Genomic DNA, 13,900 nt, shown 5'->3' on the forward strand with positions numbered 1-13,900 from the left:
GCGAAACGAAATCGAAACGAAACGAAACAAAACCGAACGAAACGAAACCAATCGAAACGAAACGAAACCAAACGAAACCAAAAATCGAAACGGAACGAATAATATAATTTTTGCAAATTTCGGGTAATCGGCTCAAAAATTTACAGCGGCAATCTGAAACATACATGTAGTTATATTTTATTGTTCAAAAATTTATTTCAATGAATTTATTTTCATTTTTATGTAGTCAAAATTGATATTAGTTTTGTTTAAATTCCGTTTCGTTTCGTTTCGATTTTTGGTTTCGTTTCGTTTCGATTGGTTTCGTTTCGTTTCGATTGGTTTCGTTTCGTTCGATTTCGTTTCGTTTCGTTTCGATTTCGTTTCGCACTTTACAGGCGCCCCAAACTGTCGACGTTTGTTGTGTACTGTCGACCTCAATAGCTAGGTACACCAAAACTGTCGACATTTGTTGCCTAGTAATCTCAAACTGTCGACCTCTGTTGCTAGTTTTGGTGTACTACCAACCTGTGTTGCTAGGTACACCAAAATTGTCGACCTTTGTTGCTAGGTACATTGTATATCCAAACTGATTAAAAAATCATGGTTTACATTTTGAAAGATATCATATCAGTCTTTGTTAAAGGGTATTTTGTGTTTTTGTAGACGATGTCGAGTGTTCTCTGTCAAGTTAGTTAAAGTCGTATATATTGATGAATCTCGATAAATAAACTTCCAGCGATTAAAAGTTTGATGAAATACGGAGATTTTTGTTCCGATCATTTTGGTTGTAAAAGTACAATAATTAAAGTAGCCTGAAATAGTTAATTAACAACTAACATCAAAGAGTGATGTGAAATACGGCCCCCCTGTATGATGCCAAAAAATCTAAATTTCGGAATTTTTGTTTCATTTAGCATGAACTCAATCTTTGATATATGTACCTTTATATACCAACTACATGGAAGTAACAAATCATTATTTATGTCAGGGGTACACTGTCTACATTCAATTCCTGTAGACTTTTCGATCTGTTTCACATTTAAAAGCCTTTAAAATACATGAGCGCAATTTGGTACATTTTCCCCCTTCAGCTGCTCAATATGTATTTTGTCAAAATCTCTCTCTCTCTCTCTCTCTCTCTCTCTCTCTCTCTTTCTCTCGTCTAGGTTGCATTCTCCATCATTTGTCTACCTTGTGTTAACTCGATTGACCTTACATAATGTTACATGTCTTTACTACTCGTGTCACGTGACATCATATCGGTAAGCTTGTTCGATATGATTCTATATGCTATTTTTCTTCATTTACGCCAATGCATTATTTGTAAGTTGTATTTTAAACGGATGTCATTTCTTATTGCTAAATTGGTGAGAATTTGACAATAAACAATTATATGTAAACTGTTTTGTTTACTTTCTTTATAATTATACATATCATCTGCCATAGGGTCCTACAACCTTATTCATTTTTATTCATTTCAAGAACGGGGTTACAAACTTTCTATGATATAACGTATAAAAAGAAGCCGGTGAAATATATTTAGGGATTTCATCTTTTAACATGCAGACCTTGGTTTTGAAGATAAATGCAATCTTTTTTTTTATGAAAGTGTTAATGTTATTAACGCCGACTTACTTACAAAGTACAAACATAGCAAGTAGATAAAGTCTCAGTTTCACATTTACTTTACACGTTCTTGAAATGGATCATTTACATATTCATCTATTGACCTTGTACACATAACAAGAACATTAAGGGGTATCAAGAGTATGAAAAAATTATAACCGGACCCGAATTTTACTTTGAGAACAAAAGTTTGAGAGACGGGTTCATGAGCAAGTTGTTTGTTATCGAGAATAAAAATTTTACCCGTAATTTTACTTTGATGGATCAAGAACTTCAAGAGAACGAAGTTGAGGCCGCCACCGAGTGTCACGTGCATGTAGAGTGGGGATGTCGCAGCATTTAGTTCAATACAAAAACAGTTCCCAGTTCCATATATTTACATGTATTAACATAGATAAAACCTGTATGGTCAGTCTTCTCACATGGAATTGTCTGTAACATTATCGACAGATTAATGACAGTTAAAATACCGAAAGTCCAACATGTACATGTGCGGCACTACAATAAAAAGTGCTGCACTACAATAAAAAGGGCAAAACTTATCTAAGACACTCTCAGACACTCCAAGAAACCCAATTTTCCCCACAGAAAAACAAGGATTATCTATTATTGCTATGAACAACATTTTGTTCGTCGACTTCCTAATGTATTTGGATGATGAAAGTCATTTTTACGAGGCATATTGCCAGTTTATAAAGAAAATTAATAACTTAAAGATATTCTGATACTGCATTTCTAAAAATTGTAAAATGCAACCAGTGGAAGAAATTATTTTTTCCCATTTCAAAAAATTATCCAATCAATACTGATATCATAATTTTTCATAAAGTAGTTTTTATCAAAGATTTTTTATAAATCTTTTTTTACTCAACCTTATCAATAAATTTAAAATCATTCTTTTTTATATTTAAGTTTTGACATTTATGAGATTTCTCTCGCCAAATCGTATTTTATTCCTGTAATCCACCAATACATCCAAGGCAATAAAGCCCGTGTCATATCATTCAGGTTACAGAACGAAAATACACTTTAATACAAAAGCATAACAAGGTTATGACCTAACGTTCATTTAGCCAACCTTTTGTAATATTCTGCATTGCACGACCTTCACTTTTGAAGCGGGCATATCAAAAGCTGTGTTAATTGCTGATGTGAATGAGTCTGTGAATTTCAATGATCCATGCCGTTGGTTGAGCCGTCTGCCTCTACTGCTTCTACCAACTCGTGGCAGGCACTGCTTCTTTTCCCAGGAGAAGACGTTGATTTATATGTGTTATGTTGGCGAAAATTAGCAAATGACTTTCCTAATTATCTCTAATAAATACATAGACATCTCACGATAATGATTAATGGCCTACAAAAAGATGATGGATCATGAAATGGTAAATATTTCATGTCCCTTCTTTGTTCTGACTTTTTTTTCTATTTTGCATCTGTAAAACAGAAAGGAATGTGATTTTTAATTGCCAAACTTGCTAAACGGTGTTATTAAAATGGTCCAATACATATGTCAATAGAATTGGAATCATACTTTACGTGTTCATATGTTGTTTTTTTTTGTCAAAATAGGCTTTCAAAAGTCCGTTAGTTTTAATAATCTTTTATTTTAAACAAAATACACAACACGCACTAAGTTTTATTTAAAAACAAATTTTGTTTACTGTATTTTTACTTTATTTACTGCATATGCTATTAAATCATAATGACTGCATTGCACAGCACTTAACAAAAAACTATCCATGCACAACATTAGTATAAAAAGGACTGCGCAGTAACTATTATGGAAAACCACGAGATTGCCATTTTGAAAGTCATTTGAGATATAAATGATCACATGAATTTGGTTGCTGTAATATGTATGATGCTAATTACTAAAAATATATTGTTTAAACTAAGTGAATTTTAATTGTTCTCAAAGAAAATGCCCAGAAATATAAGTTAAATTTAATTGTTCGCAAAAGAAATGTCCTATATAGTGTCCCATAATCTTGCCCTTGGACTTTTTTCTAGCATTACACATCTCCTGACTCTACATTTCACAAAACGTATTAGAAATCAAGAAAAGGTTGAACATTGGACTAACAAATGGATGGAGTCAGTTTAAAAATGTCGTACTCGTCGATAGTTATGCAACTATAAAACAATTTTAAAAAACACACACTGCTATTATTTGGAAGTCGCTTTTACGTAAATATTTTTACCTGATCAATATTTTGGCGGAAGAAAGACTGTACTCGTAAAATTCGGTCTTGCAAAAGAATCACTTTCTTCCGCCCACGCTAAATGTGACTTCATATTTTTTGTTTATGCAAAATATGTGTCACGATCAAAGTACTAATTAACCTATCATTCTAATTAACCTGTATCCGACAGTAATCATTTGCATTATTTTGTATAGTGTTTGTCCTTCGATTATGTGACAGGAATACCTGTTTCGTAACATTGAAACTATGTAAAAGCATATCAATTTTATAGAATTCGTAAGTGAACAACATGATTATGGAACCAGATGGTTCCGAGTTCATGTACACTTTTCCTACAAACTTGATCGATAATTGTTACTTTCGCTACAAATGATTGGTCAGGCTCCTAACACTTTAACGAGAATTCTTTTTTAAAATTATCATTAAAGAAGCACTAAGTCGATCGGTAGGTTAATTAAAACTTTTTAACCCTTTTTTTAGTGACTCTGCTGAATTAATATCGCATAGATAATTTTAGAATTACTGCATATACTCTATAATACTTTTGTTGTAAACAATGACAGCAGGACTCGACCATAAGATCAAAGTCTGAAAGGAATGGATTTCTTTTTTTACCTATAAAGAAGCCTAAACTATCCTAAGTCGTGTTAATTATTTAAAATTACATGTATCTTACAGATATAACAATGGTAGAAATTGAATTCATAACTTATACTTTAACTTAATTTGTACGATATTTAAATATAATGCCAGGCGCATTTGTTTAACCTATCAAACGAGCTCGAGGCAGAAAAAACAGAGATAAATTATATTTCAAAACATTGCCCGTCTTCCTATGAATAAGCATTGATTGATCACAAATAATTGTGTGCACTTTATATTGGGGGTAAAATATCTTGGTTTTTTCCACTTTCCTATTCCTTCTTATAATTTCTATATTGTGTGTTTTTTTAAGCAAAATCCAAAACTAGAAACTAAATTTTGAATGATTGGAAATTCAAAAATAGAAAATAGAATTTTGTCGGGAACTTTAGTGATTGTGGACGATATGGTCCAAGAGAATAGACAGATTTGTATTCCTTCTTCAAACTTGAAGTTTAAACTACAGAAGGCAGAATCTAGCAAAATAATTGAATTGTACTTTAATAACTGTGTGTTTCAGAAGAATCCATGCAGCTAGAATAATTAATTAATCACTGTTTAATGTCCACAATGAGACAATTATATGACATTTAGAGGATAATCCATACCATTGTTTCAGCCTTTCTATTATATATCTGAGACGGTAAGTTGCAAAGAAGTTACCAATTAATTAATAAAATTCTCTTTAACTACTGTCTACTCTGGCAGCAGTGCTATAATACTGCATACTGTACCAAAGCATTGTATAATGAATTAATCCGCTTAAAATCGTTTCGTTAAGCCGCTTGGTCGGCCATTGGAACATATTTTATGGTCGCTGTTAAATGGCGATATTTCGTGTATTGATTAATATTTACATTCTACTGTGTTTTTCCATTAAATTCTGTGATCTTCAAATGCCTCTAAATGCAACAAGTAGTCAAAGGTCAAAAAGACGAGTTTTATTATGACGTCACAAACGTTGAACGCTGTAAACTGCAACGTCACAAGCAAAAATCAAAGTTCACGCTTGTGGCTGTTACTGCGGCTCTTCCATTAATATTAACTTACCCTTAGGATAAGATAGTAATTTTAAGGTATGAATCACATTTGCAGACAAGGCAAGAAGTTAAAAAAATGTAAATATAAGCATTAAATCATGATTTTTTGAAGTATACACTCTCATAACTGCAGCGGTGTGTGCATACACATTTTCATAACGTGCTAACGCGCGTTACTCAATTTGTATGCACACACCGCTGCAGTTATGAGAGTGTATACTTAAAAAAAATCATGATTCAATGCGATAATAATGCAGCAGTGTTTTCAATTTCCAATGGATAAAACTTCAACTTTTTGAGATAAAAATAAACCAATAACAGTATAAAGGAAAATCGGGTGATTTCACTTTTAAAGAAATCTACCAGATATTGAGACGAATCGACAGAATCTACAATTATTTAGAGAGCTATGTTGATCTGTTTTCGGTGTCGCAGAAACAGTCTAGACGACGAAAGTCAAAGACCCATTTCTGCAGATCTCCATAAATTCACAGAATGAAGTTTCATTTGATTTATTACATGTTTTTGTTCACGAACTCGTTCAATTAGATGTTAATGATGAAAACACAATTAAAATATGAGGTCGGATAGGTCCTCATTTTCTCTGTCCTACACAGTCTCATCCACAAGCAGTCTGTCCTTGATCTGAAAATGCAAATTCTAATCCATCACATTACAGATCCAGGAAAAGCTCTTCAGAGAGGGCGAACTTATCTCTACATTAATAAGGACACCTTTGACAAAGCATGATAGGCATTTCTGCATTGAATTTCTGCGAACCTTTATGAGCCATACTTACACTGTATGTCATCAGTGTGTAAGAGCTGACATTGACTTGACAATGATAGACTGAAATAGATCAAGTTGAAGGCTAAGATTACTGATATCAAGACTTCTAATAAAAAGTTTATCAAAAACTAGGATTACATTATGTTAAACATCAGAATTTGTCATGAACATGCCAAAACATTAAATGACCGGAATAAAGTGACGAGATACTTTTTTCCCATTTCATTGTCAATTAATCAGCCTTTAAGGGCAAAATTTTTTCCAATATTGAATATTCCGACCAAAAACTGACTAGTTTAAATTGTGTTTTCACAAATTGTATCTGCTTTTTTAGTTGCTATCTCAAGAGTAACGGGTATAAAATCTGCAATATGGAACCTAACAAAGTGCTAGAATTTACAGTTTGGTTATTCTTTACTCCCCTGGATATTGAGCGTTATACTGTTGTAAATCAATTTTGTAATCAGCGTATTTTCAATGCAGCAAATTGCTTTCATATAACAGATATGCATAAATTATGCCAATTTTGTATCTTATTTTTTACTCTATATATTTACTATAACTTTCGTAACATTTTTATTTTCATGTATTTTAACAAAATTTAACAAAATACCAAACATTTTAAAACGTTTTTATCGAGTGAAATTATATATATAACCGATTTTAAAAATAAAGATTCAAAAAGATATGCCGCTGTGATTTTGGGGAGCTAAAGGAACTGGGTGTATTCGCGCGCAGGCCCGGTGTCTGGGAGGGTGGGTACGATTGACTTGGAATCTGATAGCCCACAAAGAACCTCATCTCCCTTTACAGATTTATTTCGCTTCCTCTGTGGGCGCTTTCATCTTAGGAAATGATTTGAATAAGAACTGGGAACGGAATCGGAATTAGACAGACCAAAGAAAGCCATTTATCACCCTGACTTTTGCATCGGGTAACCTAGAATGGGTTTATCCTGAAGAACCATCCGTACTATGAATCATACTAAACTATGTCAGTTGTTGCAGATTAGGAAGAAAAAGTTTTGCACCATCTTAGAAGGATCATACATTAAGCATGCGATTTTTACAATTCATCACATGTTGTACTGTACAAACAATATCAGTAATAGCTATGGTGTATACGCATTTCTTCTTTACAATTACCGATGATCAAATACTAGTAGACACTATAAACACTAACGGACCCTGTTAGTTCCGTCTTAGATGCATTTTTAGATAAAGACGCACAGATGGAAAACAAATTGTTTTGTTAATCAATTCCTTGATCTTAAATATTTTTATCGTCATCAAAACCCTTACATACAAACAATAGATCACATCCCGTATTTTACGATATTGTGCAAAGTGTGGAAATGGTATGGATTTTTCATTAATATTAACAACACGCTGTATTCCTTTATGAATCCAATGTTGAGATATCGTAAAAAAGATGTATGAATGATATTCAAATCAGAAATATGACATCTTTTTTATTATCTACATGTTATTTTTGTCAAATATGAAATGTATATTGCTATTATTTAAAGAAAAGTCAATAATTATTTCGTGAACAAATGTTTTCGCCATATGATGATCATTTTAAAAGATATTTATATACGGGATAAATTATTAATGTACTTTATGATATATTATCAATGACTTCAAACTCATTGTAAATATTAGCATACTAATAATCGTTACTTACTGCGTTATAAATAATAAAAAAAAACATTGTGTTGAAAGTGTTCGGTGTGAACGTGTACAAAGGTTGACACGTGTCTGTCAGACGTTGAACGAAGAAGAGTTAAACACCACCCCTGGGCATACAAAGGGATGCACCCCCTCACCTGTCCTTGGGGGTCAGCGCGGGGTGCGGAGATGACATTTAACACGCAATTTCCTCGAGCACCTGTTGAGTCGCTTTTTCAGCCCCCACTTGACAGAAGATATTAGCCAACAAATTGAATGTCGCTGCATTTCGCTCGACATTCAATCCTCTGCGAAATCGTTTTAAAGTATTTCAACCATAGATTAACACTTCATTTTTGCCAAGTTTGGTAAAAAGATCTTAGAAGGTTTCGAGTGCTCACAAATCCGTCGATTGTACGGACCGGTGTTCTTATTACAGCGGGGAAACCTGAAACTGTGACTTATTCTGATTTGACATGGTAGATCGTGGGTTATTTAACTGATGATCAAATGCCATGTTTCTTTTATATTTCATGAAGTAACAACTTAAAGATATTATAGTCAACAGGAAAACGTTTATAATCACCCTTCTTGACAAATATTAGAAATGCATGTCAGAATATTTTAAACATCCCAACATAAATATCTCTTTGTTAACATAATACACCCCAGGGAAAGAGTTACAAAATTAGCTATTTCAGATATGGCACCGATGAAAACAAGACTCCAGAATCATAAAAAAACACTTGTTTTAATTTGGAAACCGTGTAACACCTCTCTTGATAATATCGAAAAGAGGAAAAGTGAGAACTTATTCTAAATTCCATTAAAACTGCTGATGAGTTTTTAAACGAGACAGTATTTCCACTTTTAATCTCATCTCCAAAAATCGATGTCTATTTCTTTAGCTAGGGACGTGAATTCGTCTTCATTTTCTGTCATTGGTTGGCACTGACCAGCTCCCAGAAATCTAATTAGTGGCTCCGGTTCACAGCGAGGCCAGGATCTGACTCCTGTAATTTGGATGGCGTGAGTTACTGAGGTTGAACTTGGCCTCATTAACATTTTTTTGCATTTAGGTACTTGTAGATACATGTGCCATGAAGACTATATGCTTCTGGTATAGCTTTGCAATACCTTACAATATAGCAAAGCTAGGAAATATTTTTTCCATCATTAAAATACGGTCGTAATTTCTTTTAGCAAATATTACTTGTAATTATTTTTCCTCGGGGAATCATTCAGTTTGTTTCATAAGTGTAATAAAGAGAACTAAATGTATACGTTGGCTTTTAATTCATCAATTGACTAAATGTTATTATCGATATTTTTTATCATACAGTAAAATCATTTGATACCCCTCTTAAATTTCGAGTTTCTTTTTCTTAAATGAGGAACTAAAACTGAGACTGCGGAAGTATGCAAATGCATCTGTTATATCCCCTTATAGCACGCACTAGTAAGTTAATTTCATACCATAATAACACTTGATTTACTTTAGACAATCGACATCTCAATGACAAACGTGTAATTTCAAAATATTGTCAATTGAAACAATATTGGCCAAAAAAAAAGTTGGAATTTTTTTTTGGACAAACACGGGAGGGGGGGGGGGAGGGGGAGACAATTTTGGACAACCCTATTATAAAAGATTACGTGGAAGATATGTAGGCTAAAAAAGATGGACGTTTTCGTTTTTGTGTTCCGTACAGCTATTTTTGTACGCAAAGAAGATACCTCGGGTATGGCAAAAAAATTCATTAATGGTTTAAAATGTACGAAATCAGACTAAGGCTGCACTGGTATCATAGGTATTAGACATTCCATCCACCACTGAATGTCTACCAGCTTATACTTCTAAATAGGAATAAATATTTATACTAAAATTGACATTGCTTAGCCCGCATTTCCTCTAATTTTCTTAAATTTTGATTATTTTTTTATGTTTCCAATAATAAAATATTTCTGATTTTTATGTTTTATGAAGATTTTATATAAAGATATAAACTGACAGAAAAGCCGATATATTGACCATTTAATAAGAGAGAAAAACTTATAATAGTGATTTTTTCCACAAAAATCAATGTATAGAATGGGCGCTTTATAAAGCTTATAAAAATGTTATTTGATAGGCAAATTATATTTTAAAAACATATTCTGAAGCCCAAGTATCATATTATTAGCTCACATTAGTAAAAGAAATCCTACATTAATGTTATTGTTTTTAAAATGCTAAAACAGACTCGCTAATCTGCTGCAATTCTGAATTGCGAAACATTTGATATTTTCCTACGCCGATATTACGCCAAAATTATAGTCCTTGTTAGATTCTAAACATTGATTAGTTTTTCTATGTCAACTTGTATGATAGTAAATAAGAAAGAAAAATATACTATTTTAATTTCCTTTCATCTCAATTTAATGAACAATTAATCAAATTTATATTCGACAAGTCGAAAATCAGAAAAGACTCCTTCCTTAAGTTAAAAAAAAATTATATAGGGATTTTGTTGACTAAATAATACTTTATATTGCTTAACATATCACATCTAAAAGTCTAAGGTAGATCTTATGGTTAATTTGTTGAACACTCTGCCTCCTCTAGATACATGTTGTACGATGCTTTGAGTCGTCCGGACTTTTTTAGATTTAAAAACAGCGGATATTATAGGTTTTAGCGAACTGAACAAATTTCATAAGTTGTTTAATTAGACTGAACCCAAAAAACAGTCGGATTTGGTCCGAGTTAAATAGATGTACCAATATGTTAACAAACTTCTTCATTATTGTTGTATGAAGCCCAAACGTTTTTTAAATACTAGTATTCCGAGACAAATGAATTAATAATAACTTTTGATTATTTTAAGAAATGAAGAAATATGTACATGGCTTACCTATTGCATTGAAATACCAAACCAAATTTTGATATAATATATCAATATAAAAATGATATGAAATGACTAAGAAGGACATTGCTACATTTATATCATACTTGTATGATGGTACGCCTCTCTCTCTCCCAAATCAACACTAAATTGGGTATATTTTCAGTTTAATAAGTAATAAAAAATATTACATGCAAATGTCAATAGGATGCTGGAATTACTTTCCGTATGATTTTTTCTTTTCATGAATTTATTTAATGTATATATAACATATCGGATCCTATTGGTCAGAAAAAATGTATATATAATGAAATCTTCAGATAGCAACACACATACCAAAAGTTAATTCACAATAGGGCAAATAAAAATATAATAAATACTGTGACATTTTTCATTTTCATCTGAAACATCCCCCAAGAGAAATTTCCCTTATTTTCCAACTTCAGATTAAATGACGACGTTACACAAAGTCAGCTTCTAGGACCTTAACATAGGGTCAGTGCGAGTGGGACCCATCTCAAGTTTCGCCCAAGCGTAAAACCCACAGTGACAGCAATAAGCGTACATGTAGTAATTATTAATGTCCACCACTAATTTTTGTCACAAATAAAATGACCGGAATGAACAAATTGTGACCATACAATTAATTGGACGACAAGTATTAATTGTCCGCCGCATCTGACACTTGCTGAACAGCAAGGCAGAGCGGTTTCTTTTCATTTGCTTTCATTACATCATTTGGGTAAAATTCTCATTTGTAAAAACCTGCAGTGTGACGGGGAAAAAGAACAACTCTTTTGGGACCGCCTCACATTTCACGCTGAATTTCGAGAGAAATGTGTTTTATGACCTGGCGTAATATATAACTTGTGTCAAATTTCTTATTAAAAACTGAAGCCACGAATGTCACCGATACATTACTGCACTGGTGAAGACTCGTGGCACTTGGATATAAATAATCCCAAACAAGGAGACGTTTTTACCTAGATTTAAGTAAAAAAAATAAAGGAAATGACACATTTTTTTCCGATTTTCATATATATATATATATATATATATATATATATATATATATATATATATATATATATATATATATATATATATATATAATGTTTAAATCTACATGTAAACAATGTGTTTAATGTTGATCTTCCAGCAGAAATATTTCTCATTCAAAACAAATTAAGCACATATTTGTATTTATGGATACTTCATGCTTAAAGTAAAAACTATGAACCAAATATTTTGATCAAGAAGAAATCCTTATAACCTGAAAAGAAAAACCTTTCAAACATACATATGTTTTTAAATTTAAAATTTATTATTGTTCCAATATAAATTACTTGCTTTAGGATAGCCTTTATATATGGAGAAAATTTATTTTCAAAAGTATGGAAATAAATAACAATTTCTTTTCAATTTTGTTTATGTCTTTTTACTTTGTCAACTGCTCTATCATTTTAGCTGAAAACTACGTCTCTCTTTTTTGACGATTATTTGTTTTTCCGAAACAATAACGGGAAACAGAAAATTCTAGAATTTATAAATTGCGTAGGTAATGTTGCAAAATAACCAAATCTACAAGGAAGATATTGCATTGGGTGGGAATTCACAGTTCTGTGTTAAATCCTACTGCGACACTTGATTAATGTTAAAGGTGGTAGGCGTTCAAAGGTTTCCTAAAATTGAATTGTAGTTTCATAGAATGATGGTTTTTTGTCTTGATGATGGTAAGGTTGTATAAGTGTTTGCAATAAGAACTAAGGAAGTATCCAAAATGTTCCAAATAAAAAAAAAAATCGCATCCAATTACAATCATTTAATTAATTTAGATGTAGCGTGGAAGGTTTGTTACTAATGTGATTCGAAAATCCAATGACAGAGTTTTAATTAGTATTGCATGGAACTTATAACCCAAAGTTTAAAAAAAATGAAAGAAGGTTTCAAATTTGTCTTCCAAGAAAAAGGAAAATCGGCAAAACAATGTACTAAGTTGTATTCTTGGGATGGTGGTGTTCTCTTCCAATGGACTTCCGATAACTGGCCGCTACCAGATCGTCTTGAATTACATTATAAGTAAAAAAAAAACATGGCTGTCCATCAGAAGACACACTAGCTCGTAGATCAAAATGTCATCTTGAGTTCATGTCACCGTCCACAGGCATCAATGTCAACCTGTGACATTTGTGCGCTAACCGATCATTGTAGGTGAATTAATATGGAATAAAGAAAGCATACACATCTGCCGACCACTTACCAATTGGCATGATTTATGGCTCAGCCACGTTTTCAGGAAATAGAAGAACAGAATCTATCAGTGGGAGGTGAATTTTTTTTACCTTGTATTACCTGATTGTCAGCTCATGTATCACAGAAGAAAAGTAAAAACTCTTCAATTAAGATTTATCCATTTATAATGATTATAAACAATTCTTCAGAACCGTCTCTGATTTTTTAAGTATGTTTTTACAAGGTTTGATGTATTTTTTATTTCTTTGATTTGTTATCACTTTTAGTTGTGTTTTTCCCCTTAGAATGCATGCATACAGAAGTACGTGTATGTTTGGCCAAATTGCTGAAGTAAGGGTCACGTTAACGACAAATCGAAGACAACTGAACTTGATTATACTCTGTAGTTTTTCCCTATTGTACTTGGATTGGCATGTTAAATGAACACACACAGAGTCAAATCAGTCCGCATTGATTGATCTCTGAAAATATAATTCAACATTAACAAATTCAATGGTACTTTTTTATTTTCTTGTTCATGAAGTTCCGAATGGGACATACAACAAAATTTGACCAATAGGAATTGAAATGTTAATTGCTTTAGTCAAACACGATTTAGAGTAAAACATGAGGATCCTCTTTACAATTACATGTACAACATTTCAATCATCTATGTCTTTCAATTAATTGTTTAATTATCGAAAAATATGATAGTAAACATGTACTCACAAAAATATTTATCAATTGATAATAAATATAAAACATATCTAGTAAACGTACATGTAAGTAAATATAAAAGAATCCAACAAGGTCACTTATCAAAACTATCT

The 13,900-nt window shown here is 32.2% G+C and overlaps 1 long non-coding RNA gene across 1 annotated transcript; it reads right to left on the reverse strand.

The window, feature by feature from the left end:
• Window positions 1-6,000: 6,000 nt before the first annotated feature.
• Window positions 6,001-11,384, reverse strand: LOC136275443 (uncharacterized). Its single transcript, XR_010714007.1, has 3 exons — window positions 11,219-11,384; window positions 6,294-6,343; window positions 6,001-6,139 (listed from the first exon to the last, which is right to left on the reverse strand). It is a non-coding gene; the product is annotated as an uncharacterized lncRNA (long non-coding RNA).
• Window positions 11,385-13,900: the final 2,516 nt, after the last annotated feature.

This window comes from Magallana gigas, chromosome 5 (assembly GCF_963853765.1).
Source record: "Magallana gigas chromosome 5, xbMagGiga1.1, whole genome shotgun sequence".
Lineage (NCBI taxonomy): Eukaryota > Metazoa > Mollusca > Bivalvia > Ostreida > Ostreidae > Magallana > Magallana gigas.